This window comes from Stenella coeruleoalba (genome assembly GCF_951394435.1).
Source record: "Stenella coeruleoalba genome assembly, chromosome: 9".
Lineage (NCBI taxonomy): Eukaryota > Metazoa > Chordata > Mammalia > Artiodactyla > Delphinidae > Stenella > Stenella coeruleoalba.
In genome coordinates, this window is record NC_137155.1 from 46,389,146 (window position 1) to 46,405,067 (window position 15,922).

General features: G+C 42.1%; 1 protein-coding gene and 1 long non-coding RNA gene across 5 annotated transcripts in view; one reads left to right on the forward strand and one right to left on the reverse strand.

Moving 5' to 3' along the window:
- Positions 1-15,922, reverse strand: part of DYNC1I1 (dynein cytoplasmic 1 intermediate chain 1) — a 340,153-nt gene that overhangs the window by 106,689 nt on the left and 217,542 nt on the right. The window lies entirely within an intron of this gene.
- Positions 12,938-15,892, forward strand: LOC307192089. The gene is made up of 3 exons (XR_013829962.1): positions 12,938-12,955; positions 13,200-13,254; positions 13,658-15,892. It is a non-coding gene; the product is annotated as an uncharacterized lncRNA (long non-coding RNA).

Here is a 15,922-nt window from a genome sequence, read left to right on the forward strand (position 1 = left end):
TGTAATACATTTTCTTTTTTCCTTATTTAATTCCATATTCTTAAACACGAGCTTTAAAATGCAAAGAAACTGGGAAAACTGATATACATTTACTCTCAAGAAGCAAGACAAACACAAAATAAAGTTGAATTTCTAAATAAATAGCTGCTTTAGAGTCCGAAAATGTCATAACTTGGTAGCAATAATACCTTTCATATGGCAAATACAAGGTACTGTGGAAAGTTCTGCGTCTACATTTGCCAGGTCAAATGCAGAGTTGAAGAAATTGGTTGAAATGCCAAAAGAAAAAAAATTAAACTTTCTTCTAAGGCAATCAGACCGAAGAGGCAATAGGAGTTTCATTTTCCTGTATAATTTGAATAAACGACTTCAGTTTTACACACACACACACACCCTTCCAAAATGTAGACAAGGGCTATATAGCTACCAACAAGTTGTCACACATCTGGAAGACTATTTTAAAACACATTCAAAATGTTTTGACTACATGATGCCAAGCATCTGGCAATACAAACTTCTCTTAGGAACTTTTCTTCTATAGAATTCAGTCTTGTGTATAGTCATTGTGCCAGATTTTGAACTACACGTTTTATTTGTGGAACGACTGTGTGTATATACATATACACACATATATGTGCAAAAATATATATACATATATTTATATGCAAAGGCAAGGTTTTCCTTATGATTTTGATTTAGGTAGATTTAACTTAAATGATGTTAACAGAGTTGCTATTGATTTTTGCGTTACTTGAACTACTCTCTAGCTGTGCCCTCCCCCTGCCCCAAAAGCCGTTCAGTGGCCTCTATTGGTCAGTCCCTCCCCAGGAACATTCTCTCCCAAATGAACAGCACTCACTCCCTTGTCTAAATAGTAACTGACTTTATTGGTTTCATTCCTCAGCAAGGATGAGGAAAAGCGAGGCTTCTAGCTTTCCCTGTCTAATAGGAACCAGCCTTAGGAATACCTGTGGTTCACCAACCATCCCCAAACCATCTGCAGGATCTTGAGGTAGGAGGTAGGTATTCTTCATGTGAGGTCGCCTCCCTCCTCAGGCGAGCTAGCTCAGATTTCCAAAGGCCTTTTCCACACACTAACCTAACCATTCCTATCTCCACTCCACTTTCAACCTTTCACACTAAGTCCTAAGTCGGGTGACACCACGGTGGGAGTGTTCTGAGTAAAATATGCACCAATTATTTCAGTTTTGTAGATTGCAATGACCTCAGATCACTCACTTTTGCTTGTGACCCAGGCGAAGAGGGATAAATTCCTCATAGGCAGTTTACATGGTGCTAGGCATGATACGTGTCTGTTGAATTCTTCTGCATAAAAATGCAGACTGTCCCATCATTGAAGTAAAGATGACCGTACTTCAAACTTGAAATAAAATTAAACAGGTGGTCAGGTTTCAGCCTAAGCAGTGTTCACCATTTGGGTAGTTGTGAATAGCAGATTAATGGGGACAGGTTCACCAGAACTCTATTGGCATTAGGGTGCTACTGGTAAAATACAAAGACTGTATGTATGAGGAACTTTGGAGAGAGTGGGGTACCAGCTTGCCGTATTTAGGCTTCCTTGACACAAAGAATACACACTTAGGGGAGAAAATCATTCTGTCTCCTTCTTTACGGAACATGCCCTGACCTGACGGGCTTCAGTTCTAGAAGTCACTGGACTGTTCAGGGCCCTGAAGCATGGCAGCAACAATGATGCTGCAGCAATAGAAACCAGCACATGGTTGTGAAGCTCGCGCTGGAGGGAGTGAGGGCCACCCCTGAGATGTTTGATGGGGTCAGAGCATAGGGGAAGGTGGTGGGGCCTGGGTGCTGGAGCTCCAGCCAGCTGCCTTCAGCGTCACAGGCAGTCCGTGGAACCTTATTCATGCACATACTTGCAACTTCTAGAAGCTTCCAGAAAAAAAGTGAGAGAATTTGAAGAACCTCGAAATCTCAAATTGCAGATGGGATGAGAATTATAGAAATACAGTTTATATTATAAACAAGACCTCATTTAACCAGTCTGGTGTGGCTTAGAAAAACCCGGGATTTGATAGGCAGATAGATTAATACACAGAAATAGGGACAACGAATTCGACGACATCAAGCAACATAATATATTGCTACTTGATAATATATTTAATAGCATAAGATATTGCTATTGCACTTTAAAACATAATCTAAATCAAGTTTTTGAAGGAGTTTCATGATCTGAAAATATACCTGAGAAAAATGTAGAAAGCCTCCTTAAAGGGTTAAAATACATTCTTCACCTGGGAATTATTAACTCAGAATTCCTCACGAAAAGCAGCCTTCGCTGCAGGTTTTACAAATAACAGCAGTTGGTGGCTAATATTTCTAACCTTTAGTCAGTTTTCTGTTGATGAAAAATCAGAATCAGGGATTATTACTTTTACAAAGAATGTTTAGACATCCCAGTGACATGATCACTATATAAAATATAATTCAAATTATCTCAGTTTAAACACTGACTTTGACAGTTAGTAAAATCATTTAATTTTCTGCTATGGAAACTATTTTAATAATTTTAACCACTTTTTAGATTATATCAATTCTTTGAGATGAAGCACGACGGAGAATGAAAATAATCTTTGTAAATTGAGCTCTATTGCAAAAAATGATTTCCATTCTTCAGTAGGGATATTAACGGATAACCTTTTGAGTGCCTTTTCCTTGTATTTCTCTTCTTCCTCTACCTCTCCTGTCTTCCACAGCTCAAAGAAAACCTAGCTCATGAAAACAGACTCTACTTAATGATCCCCTTCCCTCTGCCATTCTCTTTCATTCACATTCCCAACTTTGCATCTCTGTTCTCATTTTCCTTTTTTCTTTCCGGGGAATGACCACCTCAAAGGATTAATTCAGAACAGGCAGCAGAAAATGGTAACAAGAGTGGGCAAATCAGGATGTGGATTTAAAATCAAGAGGTATTTTAAAGGAGGAGAGTTACTCAAATTAAACATATGTTAAAAATATGGGTTTGTTGTTCATGGCATACCTGCTGCCTGCGATCCCACCCTCATCGGATCAGCCTTCAAGGGCAGAGCATTCCCTAGTGGAATAATAAATAGAGCGGCTTGAGTGGATACGGATCTGAGCAGCCCAGCGAGCTGCCTTTCCTCTTGGTCTGACTTCACTGTTGGAACACAGGTGGTAACTGAACTAGCTGAACTAGTGAAATGGATCATGGCCCCTCAGGCTCACTGCCAGAGAGACAGAATAGAATTCAGGCTCCAAGTAATCAGGCTTTGGGCATAAAAAATTCTAATATAGGTCTTAGCATTTATACCAAACTTTGTTTTAACTGATATTGCCTGTTTTCCAAGGGATCATCTTTCTTACCTTGATGCATGTGAACTAGGCAGCAAAAATCCACTAGTCTTTTATTTTTTATTATTTTTATTTATTTTTTTTTTTATTGCAGTACGCGGGCCTCTCACTGTTGTGGCCTCTCCCGTTGAGGAGCACAGGCTCCGGATGCGCAGGCTCAGCGGCCATGGCTCACGGGCCCAGCCGCTCCGCGGCATGTGGGATCTTCCCAGACCGGGGCACGAACCCGCGTCCCCTGCATCTGCAGGTGGACTCTCAACCAATGCACCACCAGGGAAGCCCCCACTGGTCTTTTAAAAAATATATGCTGTACAGATGCTTACAGTGCTACAGTGCTATTCTTTGGGCTGACCTGTCATCAACTGAGGGGTGTGGCAAATTGTATTCTGCAGGTAAAAACAAAAAGACTTGCCCTGTTTCTGCACTTTCATTCTCCCCAATGTACCATACTTTGCAGCTCTCTGCTTTCTCAGAATTATGCTCCCAAACATTATGGATATGAACTACCCACATCTATACTCATTAAAGGTTTTCAGTGGAAACTATGTAAAATAGCAATATATGATTTTCTCGCTCATTTATATCCTTCCTTGCTGTAGAGGAGTTTTGAAGTTGAGAGCAGCAATGTAAGATACTTATGGGTTGAATTCATTCCACTGATAGGCAAGATTCAACAGTCTTGAGTCTCTAAGGATAAGTTTCCATGATATGGACAACATATCCGTAAGGGTTTTGAAATAATATGGGTCTGAGAAGACATTGTTTCTAGAACACAAGAACTACCTAACTAGCTGTGAAGTTATTACAGAATAATAGAGGCTAACTGGTTTCCCTTTATACTGTCTATGAAAAATACTACTTGCTAATGAAATGAATAGTGTGGGGTAATAAACAGTTTCTAAGTCCCTCAAGCATTTCATATGTGCCCAATATAAACCATCATATACAAACAACAAAACCTTTTTAACTGTTCATTAAAGCAATCAGGCCCCCAATGTTTGTTTACTAGTTCAGGTTATCACATACAGAAATAAAAATATATTAACACCAAGAGTAACAATGCCCCAAATCAGCAGATATCATATCAGAGGACCTAATGTATATGAAAATTACTATTTGTACAAAGGATAGTTTGAAGGGTATGATTATTTGCTTTTCAAAAAATTCATTTAGTTATCCAGGTCTCCTCTAGCAAGCCATATCTGATTTAAGAACTGGCCTCCTTTCTCCAAGCTGTCCGAATTGGTGATGTTTTATAGAACTTGGCTCAAGTGTCCCTCTTACAAAGGGGAGAACATATTGTAATGTTCTGAAGGCAGGAGGTCTGTGTTAAGCCTGTTACAGCAACTTTCGCTATCTAAAGGGGAAAATCAGGTGAAATCGAGTTCTGAAATTTAGCAAGTCCTCACAATTTGACCATATTAAAGAAAGTGCCGTGGGGCTTCCCTGGTGGCACAGTGGTTGAGAGTCCGCCTGCCCATGCAGGGGACACGGGTTCGTGCCCCGGTCCGGGAAGATCCCACATACCGTGGAGCGGCTGGGCCCGTGAGCCATGGCCGCTGAGCCTGCACGTGCCATGAAACAGGTATAGGGCATGATCAGAAGTGTGGCTTGGCAGGTGGGGGAGGTGGAAGGAGGTAGAGCACAGGTACAACCCGGTTGGTGGGCAGCAGGGAGAGCTTTTCCTAAGCACCTTCCTCCAAAGGGAAGTCTTTTCAAGAATTTTAATGGCAATAAGATTGACACATGTTGTCAATGTCTTTGATGACACGATGTGAAAGGAAGCAGGTGAGGACAAAGACGGAGAGACACATGAGAAGGTTGGGGCAGGGGGAGGACAGGCAGTATTGTATTTAAGTGCTTTCCCACTCCCAAAGCAACCCAAAGCCTGCTGCCCCACTCCCGGACTTGCTCCCCTTGACATTCCAAGGTGATTTTGCCTGTCTGTGATGAGCAGTCCTTTAGGGTGGAACGTCATTCTGCAGCAAGCTCACTGGGAAACTGCAGCACTGGCCAGAGACGGGGCGGTCTGCCCTGGGTCAGGAGCGTGAGCCATGTTCAAGCAAGGCAACATGATGACTTGGCAGGGGAAGAAGGAATCATTCAAGAGAATTCAGGCATGAAATAGGTGGCTGGTCCAGAAAACCATGAAGGTACCTCCAAACCGTGAGATTCTACAATTCTACATATTGCTAGATCTCGTGGACAAAATATTAACTCATATGAGAAACAAACACCCGAAAAACAAAATGAAAACCAATCCCCTCCCCACCCAATACAGCAGAACACGGTTAGCCTATCTTATAATGGTAACTGGACTGAAATGGAAAGGCAAACCCCAGCTATTTAAAAAACTATTAGAAGGGCTTCCCTGGTGGCACAGTGGTTGAGAGTCCGCCTGCCGATGAAGGGGACACGGGTTCGTGCCCCGGTCCAAGAAGATCCCACATGCCACGGAGCGGCTGGGCCCGTGAGCCATGGCCGCTGAGCCTGCGCGTCCAGAGCCTGTGCTCCGCAACGGCAGAGGCCACGACAGTGGGAGGCCTGCGTACCGCAAAAAAAAAAAAAAAAACTATTAAAAGATGAAACAAAAATACAATCTCTGGTTCCAAATATTGAGTGAGTATGGATGCAGAACCCTGGATCAGTAGTTAAGATTGGCTAATACAATGTCTCTGTTACTAAAACAAAGTTAAATTAATTGTGAAAATCTCCATGAGCCCACACAGATTCTGTTCACAGGACCTGCCCACTCTCCCCGACATTTTTCTTTGTATGTGTGTATAAGGTGTGTGTGTCTGTGTGTGTATACTTTGCGGCTAAAGGAGCACATTTGCTTTGATTGTGGAGCTCTTTGCAGACATTAAAAGCCACAATTCTAGTTTTTATACCTAGAAAATGCCAAAATGTGATCCTTTCTGGGGGAATGAAACACTGAGCCCCCTTTAAGGGCAAGCCCTTAGAAGCCCATCAACTGTTGTTTGAAAACTTCTGGCTCTATTTTTGTAGAAACTTTGTCCTGTATTTTCTGAAAGGCTCTTGGATGAACATTCTTCTAGTGCCAATTTTAACACAGCTGAATGCTTTTATTTGTGCTGCAGGTAGCACACATGGTAACAGACATCACTAAATGAATTTCGTTCCCACACAGAAGTTCTTTTCCAGAAGTTGTTTGCCGGCTGCCCAGCTGTGGGATCAGAGGGTAGGATACTGCTGATTTTAGACATAAGGAAGCGGACAGTAGGAGCCGGGCTTTTAGTGATGGAGCCTTTTGGGGCCCTGGGGTAACTGTTACACATCTCGTGCCAGAGAACACAGTGTGCGACATCACTGTTCACACAGAGTCCCTACCAAGATTAAAAACCACATATACAGCAAAATACTTTACTATAATGTAGACCAAGAGTACTTTCCTTTAGAAATAGTACGTGCAGGGGGAAAAGCTGAGTAAGCCCAAGGGAAAACCTGTGCATAAGCTGCTTATCTGTTACTCTTCACAAGGTGAGGGGATCCTGGCCACACTTTGTGGACTCTAAGGACATTTCGGTCTTTCTCTGCATCATGCTCTGGAATTATTTTCTCCATTTTTTTTTTCATGCTGCCTCTGTAACACAACCTCTTTACATAGTTTATCTCAGGAAATGACAATTGGCTGTCGAATCCCATACAAATTGATTGGATATGACAGCTTAAAGGAATAAATATTCTGCAGAGAAGAAAAGTTTTTCCTTAGACTCTTGTATTTTCAATCTTTTTTATTCCTTCTTAATTTTATTATTTCAATTAGATCATTTAAAAAATCAACACATCACATACCAACCTCCCCTAAGAGCAATCATAAGATTTGATGATTTTTCTGATACACAGGCTAGGGTTTCAAATTTGCATTATTTTATCTACTGAATTAACTATGAATTCTAAACCAAACTAATGCTGCCATGTGTTTTTAAACATCTCTAATCCAAACCATCTGGAGAGGCATGGTTTTGCAAAGGCATCCCTTCCAGGACACTCTGTGGATTTTGTCACTGCTTGAGGTTTTGGCAAACCATCAACATTACTATAATTCTCTTTTATAAAATATAGCTTTTGACTAGGATTTTAGAGTCTTGGGTGTGTGCGTGCAGACACTTTTTGCTCTTGTCCCTTTCTCTTTCCAGAAGACCATATTTAAAACAAACTTATTTTAAAGAAATAAAGGTTTTTTTTGTATAAGGAATACATTTAACTTCAACTATGCAACATAATGCTAGACAGCGTTCTCAAGAAGCAAAGAACACACCTTATTGTACATAGATGCTGGAAATACTTTTTAAAACAAGTCAAAAGGAGAAAACTTATCAACTTTAGAGAAGAGCAACTACAAAAAGTATAAATATAAAATGATTATGGCAACAATGATCTGTAGCATGTGACAAACTCAATGCATTTATGAGATTACAATAAGAAACTGACTAAGCTAAATCTTTCACCTAAGAAAAGCAACATCTCGTTTAATTCTTTGGCTACTAATGAACACATCATTTAAAAATTATACATCAGGGACTTCCCTGGTGGTGCAGTGGTTAAGAATCTGCCTGCCAATGCAGGGGACACGGGTTTGAGCCCTGGTCCGGGAAGATCCCACATGCCACGGAGCAACTAAGCCCATGTGCCACAACTACTGAGCCTGCGCTCTAGAGCCTGTGAGCCACAACTACTGAGCTCATGTGCCACAACTACTGAAGCCTGTGTGCCTAGAGCCCGTGCTCCACAGCAAGAGAAGCCACCGCAATGAGAAGCTCACGCACCACAATGAAGAGTAGCCCCCGCTGGCTGCAACTAGAGAAAGCCCGCGCGCAGCAACGAAGACCCAACGCAGGCAAAATAAATAAATTTATTAAAAAAAATTATAAATCAGATGTAAGCATGCTAAAAGCAAAGGGTGGACCACTTGTCACAACAAAGGTTAAAAAAAACTTTCCCCGGAAGTAAGGATGATTCTCCTTCCACAAATTCTCTTTGATAATAATGCTTTCAAATAATTTCAAAAGTTAAAGAATGGAAAGGTCAGCTTTTTTGTTGAGCCACTGTCTGAAATAAATTAGACACAAAGTAGAAGGTTTGGGGCAAGTTTATAACGGGGAAAAATGTCTATTCTTTAGAAGTAGATGGCCTGAAATCCAGAGTGAGTCTGTGCCTAGAATGTAAGGACGCCAAAAAAACGCACAGGCACTCACTCAGAGGTGGTGGCATCCTAGAACCTCCTGGCAGATGCTAACATGATCTGGGGTACCATGAGAGTCCACTCCTGGCTTCTGTTTCCTTTCCTGGAATGGGTTCCTCCACACCCACACCTCTGAGGGACAGGGCTGCCTTTCTGAGACTTCTTTCCTTTTAGACCACCTGGTATAATTTAAACCTGCTCCTGCCTAAAATGTAGGATAAAGGAAAAGCACAATCTGAGATTTCAGAGGATGGAAGATGGAAGCCCCACCTGGGGGGCCTGGACCCAAGTCTTTAGGAGAGAGAGCTCTTAACAGAGATGCTAATCTAGTCTTAGCTGCAAGTAGAACACTGGTCAGCCCCATCTTCCTTACTCTTGCTTCAAGGTCTACAGAGTGAGTCCAGCGTGGCAAGTGGCCAGCGAGTCTATACAGAATTCAGTGCAGCCATGTGAGCTATGTTAGAGACCCGTGGGTTCCGTTATGTAGCCTGTGCCTGAGGCAAACAATCAGTGTAAGTAATTAAGGCACGGAAGCAAATGCATCTGTACCCAGTACACGGTGGAAGCAGAAATAGCAAGGATGCTACTTCAGCCATGTGTACTGATACAACAGTACCAGTTATCAAAATACTGAGATTATTTTGTACTTGTTAGAAAACAACTAGGGCATGGCAGGGATGGGGGCAAACTGAAGAGTTCTTGTGGAGAGGGGACAGCCTCTTCTCAGCTCTAGCCTATTGTTGCTTGAGGACCTGGCCATACTGGGTACCCCATAAATGTCTGTTGAACGAATGAATCTAAGTTAGGTGAAATTGCTTTGCAAAATACTCAAGCAAGGAAAATAAGAATACCAAAGTTTAAGCTTCCTGCCATGGGATGGACTAAAATGCGGTAATAGGGAAACAACCAAATGTAAAGAGAATACTTTTATCTTTTCAAAGCATATTCACCTACTGCTACGCACAGAATTATGTTCCCCTAATCCCCAATGTGATGGTATTTGGAGATGGGGCCTCTGGGAGGTAATTAGGTTTAGATGAGGTCATGAGGGTGAAGCCCCTGTGATGGTATTAAGACATCAGAAGAGCTCACTCTCTATCTTCATGTGAGGACATACCGAAAAGGCAGTGGTCTGTAAGCCAGGGAGAGAGTCCTTACCAGAAACCAAAATGACTGGCACCTTGATCTTGAACTTTCCAGCTCCAGAGCTGTCAGAAAATTATTTTCTGTTGTTTAAGCCACCCAGTCTATGATATTCTGTTATGGCAGCCTGAGCAGACTAACACACCTATATTATCTCTTTTATCCTCACAATAATCCTAAGAGGTAAGGAGAACCCCATTGGTATTCAACCCAGACCCCTGAAAACACCCATTTCCCTTAGACCAAGCTCTTGTGACCTCAGTCAATGGCCAGGTAGCAGGGTGGTGAGCACAAGGGGAGTGACAGGCCGGAAACCTTGCTCATGCTGTTGTCTGGAGCTCGATGCACAGCACCAATAATTACTGGGCAATTCCTCGATGAAGCACAACCACAGAAAGCCCCGTTCAGACCGTTTTAGCACAGGGCACGGCAAGAGGAGGGAAGGGCATTTCGAGAACTGAATAAAATCTTCAATGTTGGGTTCTGTGCCTCCAACTCCCTTGCACATTAATGGGGCAGACCAAACGCTCTTAAGTCTTAGGTAGCTTTGTAATAATGTTAAACTTCAGCTTGAATTTAAAAACAATGTGTTCAAAGGTGGACTCTCATGGCATCCCCTGCATCTAATAGCTCACTTGGTCACGTGTCAGGTACACAGCTCCCTCACTGCTATTTCCAGATGAGGAATCGTCTCTGATACAACCTGTTGGCTGTAATGCTGCTGCTAACTCTAATCTCCCTAGGTGTGTCCCAATGATCAGTTTTGCTTCTTCTTAATTTTTGGAGAAGATTCTAGAAAGCAGGCAGATAAAGAATGAGAGCTGGCAAGGCAGTTTCTCTGCTTCCAGCTTCCTGAGCCAAAACAGAAAAAGAAGTTCCTGCTGTTTGGTTTAATAACAATCAGTGTCTAGCTCAAGCCTCGCTCGTCGGACCAGTCATACTCAATCGGCATAAAAAAAAGTGTTTCCGAGTGTCTGCATTTCATTTCAGCATGTACGTGTAAACTCCCTTTTCTTTTTTCCTAAAGACGCAAAATAGCCCTGCTGTGCTGCTCTTCTTGTCTGATCCATATAACCTGCATCTTTTACGTAAGAGTTTAATTCTACCTTTATTGTTGCATGTATTCCTTAATTATCCATAATTGTGTACTTTGAAATGTGTATCACAATCTATACAACAACAGTGAGGTTTCCTCTCTTGGGTTTCTCCATCCTGCAGTCCACCCAGCATTGCCTTTGAAAACTAGGTCTTCCATTACTTAGCACGGCCTTGTCTGTGGAGTTTATTCTGCAATTACTAAGCACCTATCATGTGCCCTCACTTTGTCATCCCAGGAACTCATATTGAATACATAACCCTAGTTGTCAAAGAACTTTCCATTCATTCATCCCTTCTCTTTTCCGACCTCTACGGAGTAACCACTCCTTGCCACATTGAAGAGAAAAGCTTAGAAAATGACTTCTTAAAAAAAAAAAAAAAAAAAATCAGTCAAGCCGTAAGGATGTTACCTGTCCTTTAATTTAAAAAGAATCCTCAGGGCTTCCCTGGTGGCGCAGTGGTTGAGTCTGCCTGCCGATGCAGGGGACATGGGTTCGTGCCCCAGTCTGGGAAGATCCCACATGCCGCGGAGCGGCTGGGCCCGTGAGCCATGGCCACTGAGCCTGCGCGTCCGGAGCCTGTGCTCCGCAACAGGAAAGGCCGCAACAGTGAGAGGCCCACGTACCACCAAAAAAAAAGAATCCTCAAGTCAAATTCTAACACTTCGCTGGTCATAATATACCTAGGAAAATTCATTTAATTTATATCTTTGTGTCCATAGCTGTTCTGTTCGTTTAGATTATAGCCCACAGTCTGAGCCGGGGGAGGAACAAAAATTGATGGGAGAAGAAATCAAGTTTAATGCAATAAACCTCACAGTTCCACCAGAGACTAGGGGAAGTCTTCTCTCCACGACATGACAACAATGCCTCAACAACTGTCCCAGGGTCACTCAGCAGTGTGGTCAGCTAGGAACAGAGCTGCCAGTCCTGCCTTTCTGTCCACTCCCCTCACCAGCAGCCCACATTCTCTCCCGGGTTCCCATCACTCCTCACAGCAAGGGTGGGGATGATGAGGTCAGCAGGCACCTCACGCGAAACCGAGCACTGGATGGCTAACGCTGTAGCTGCAATCTCACCTGTAACCTTTATAGAATCTTAATGAGAAGCGAAGCCACACATGGGGGGAAAAGTCAGCTGAGGATTTTAAACACTGGCACAAATGAGGCTCCTTCACTTCACATTCTGCTTCCCACCCACCCACCCACCCCCCAACCCCGCCCCCCGCCCCCGAAATCAGAAGAGCTGCAGGTCTGTGTCAGTTTCAGGTCATTGTCAGATAATCCTCAAAAAGCCAATGCCAAGAACAAAGAAACCAAATCAGGAAAAAAATAAAAACCTCTGACCAAGCCAAGCCTCTAAATATAGCTTTTCCACTTACCTCAATGCAGATAATTCTAAGATATATATTTCTGATTCTATCCATTGCATTTAAAAGAGAAAGACCACACCAGGGTAAGCAATGCAGGGTGGTCAGACACATAATCTAATGACAGTGTGTGGAAGCCACTACAGAAGACAGCAGGAGCACTGCCAGATGGTGCGGTGGGGCTGAGTGGCTGATTTCTATGCAGAGTTGCCGATGTTTTCCAAGTACGGATGGCTCTCATTGAAATGAAAATAGAAAATGCAGGACCAGAGCCCACACTAAACATTCAGTTTAGTAAAGACAGAAAACTGCCCACGAAAGTGGAAGGTACTTGGCCTTGCTATAGTCTCAGTAGAGAGAGAGGAGCCTTCCTCCTGCAATCTTTTTACCGTTAGGCTAAAAGCCTGTCAGTCTTTGCAAAGGAAAACGGAACTGATAGCTGCGTCTTGTGCGTTTGTTTTCTAGGGCCTGAAACGATGCTTTTCTGAGCCATAGGATTTGTTTGCAACTATACACTTGGCGAAAAATATGAAGAATCAAGAGATCAGCAAGAAATGGCTAGCTAATGTGATCCTTCCAAAATGATAACATCATAAGGCACCCGTAGCTCCTCACCTCCAGTCCTCTTTCTTACTAAGAAAACGAATTTTGAAATTATTGCAACATCATAGGAGAATGTGGCAGCACATTCATTCTACCCAAGTTCAGTGAGATAATGTCTGGAAAGGACCAATTGTAGTAAATAAGCTTCACCAACGAACAGGAAGGATACAAGAAGAAAAGTGATAGGTCGGTGAGCGGCGGTTTTGGTTTTTCTCATGTCTATTTTAGTTCTGTGGGCTCTCCAAATTCCCCCCTGCACTACCATGGTTAGTGCACGGTAACCAAACTGCTCTTACTACTTTTTCCCTCCACCTCACCAACATCCACTAAGTCACCTACATCTTCCCTGGCTGCCTAAGTTATCCCTGCTTTGGCCTCCCAACAGCTCAGTCATACTCGGTATCACGGCACTTTTGTTTTCTTTTGGCAGCCACTGATGTTTACCTGGAGGTGATCCGAACTTCACGGAGATCAACTACAGCAAGGTGTGTCATTATCCCAAAAGAAAGGGCACTGTCCAATGCACGTTGGTCGTGTTCAATGGGGTCTTGAGTCCACTCCTGGAAAAACAACTCTGGGTCTTCTGACCACCACAGAAGCAGATCCCACCAATAAGTGAGCTCAAGGAAATAAGTATGTGTGGGAGGAGGGGTGGGGCGTGGAGGTCTCCACCTCCTCCACGTGAGGTGAAGCGGGAGGGGGAAGGGAGTTGGTAGGAAATTTCTCAAATAGGGTCAGGTGGGAAGGCATCAGAGTAACAAAGGCAAAAAACGCCACTCTAGTTTGGGCCAAAGGGGAAAAAGGAATGATGGCCATACTTCCAAATAAAGAAGCCAACTAGGTTCATCACCTATCATCCCCTTTCTTCATCTCTCCTCTACATTCCAGTGGTTTTCAACTATTGCTGCATCTTCAACTCACTTGGAAGCTTTGTAAAAATGACCAGACTGTGCCCCAGATTAATTAAATCAGAATCTCTGGATGAAACGCAGGCATCAGGAGGTCTTAAAGTCGCCCAGGTGACTGCAATGATCAAGTAAGATGGAAAACACATCTCTGTTCCATTTTTCTCTCTTCACTTCTCCCCAGACCCCCATGCCACACACCTGCGTGGTGTTAACTGGCTGAATTCCTGACTAGTGCAGCAGAAGGCAATACACAGGCTTCAGAGTAAATATGAGCTGACTTCAATCCTGGCTTTGCCATTTACGGGCACCTGCCCGGGTTCATGGCCTCTCTGAGCCACAGTTTCTCACCCGGGGAGTAATGGTAGCTTACCACGATGAATGTAGATTCTAAAACATGTAAATATGTTTTTTATTTTCAGAGATCAATGTCACAGAGACATTCCCCATGTCCTCAAACTATTGTTTTTTTCTCACCTCTTAGGAAAGCTCCCACTCAAGGTCTAATAATTTCAAAGTTGATCACTCCAGGTATATTTGCTTATTAGCCCAAAATGATCTGAAATCAGTAGGACTTTAGGAGTTGTGAAAGCAATCTCCTGGATTGCTCTGAGGTGAAATCCAGGTATGATGCTTAATTTTATGTGTCAACTTGGCTAGGCTACAGTCCCTAGTTTTTTGGTCAAATACAAGTCTAAATGTTGGTGTGAAGGTATTTCGATGTGATTAACATTTAAATCAGTAGACTGTTCCCTTGCACATGTCACTTAACCCCAAAGTTTAGAAGTATTAGAATTCTCCCCTTTCTCAGTGAGAATGCTAGTAGAGTTTAGAACCCCCAGCTGCTTCTGGTCACCAGATGAAGTGAAGATAATAGTAGGAATCTGGGGAATACAGAGATAGTTTAGTCAGCATCTTTTGTTAGGATATTCAGAGTACTTCTGACTCTAAAAAAAAATCAAGGGTATATCTTCTAAAACACATATATTGGAGCATTTAAGGGGGCAACTAAAAATAAGGTTAAATGCATTTTGGTGAAGCTTTTAGTAAATGATCCCAAAGATACCAGGAGATGAAAGAATGCTCCTTTCAGTCAATACTTGTATTAACCACTGTGTGATAAAACAGATAATTTGAAAATTCCAGTTAATTCCGAAGACTTTTGTAAGTTGCCTCTTCACTCAGCATTATTAGTTCCTACTGACCTGCTGCTGTGCAGTGTTATGGATATTAAGCACATGATCAAATTGTTATTACCACAGGCTACCTTTCGTCAGTTAATATAATAAAATATTTAAATTATGATAAACATTATGTACTTCGACCAAAACAATATAGTGTCACTTCTTAAATTTAAAAAAATTCAATATATGCTTTATACAATACCCAAATAGCTTAAATGGCACTGTTTTTCAAAAAATGTGCTTCTGCTTATCCCATAATCCTTTTAGTATTTTCTTGGTAATTCAGCAAAACTCTTTAAACTGAATAAAATTAGGATTTTGTGCTTCTATGTTTACAGAAAGAGCATATCAGACTGACAAATTTGATAATCTAAAAAAAAAAGAAAGAAAAAACTGTTCTTATTTCAAAGGTTCAAAAAATAAAGGTTATTTACTATGCAGACCAGGACTTCTTGTTTTTAAGATCTCAAATTAGAAAAACATGGTCAGAGTTAGAGGTTACTCAATCAGGTTGAAGCTGGGACTTTTACTCCAGCAGCTCTTGTTCCCCAAATTATATCTGATAATGTTCTAAAGTCTAAACATATTTTAGTTCAAAAAGATACTCAGCTCTTAGATATAAAATGGCACTAAGCTTCCAAATATCAACAGGTTTACCCACCCTCTTCAACTAATGTATCTGTTTTCAGAGTAATCTGCCACTCAGGACCTCTGAATCATAATATTTGAGGAACTGAAACTTTGTGCTAAACCGTTTGTTTGCATTTTCCTGTGCATAATCACAGGAGAGGGGCATTAACAAAGGGGTTGGTGTATTGGCCACTACCAAGGCCTATTATTTCAGCAGAGTCATGGCAATAGGGCAAAGCCGAGTGTGTGCAACTGTGACATAATTTCAGCCTGTATTGTGTTGAATGGAAGAGAAGACCAATGTGTCAGCAGATACAAGCAGTAAAATATCCCAGACTAGTTGCAAACCGGAAACAGTATCTATATTTCTCAACAATTCAAGAAAGATAGTGATAAATCTTACCTTAAACTGGCTACAAAAGTATTATTACCTG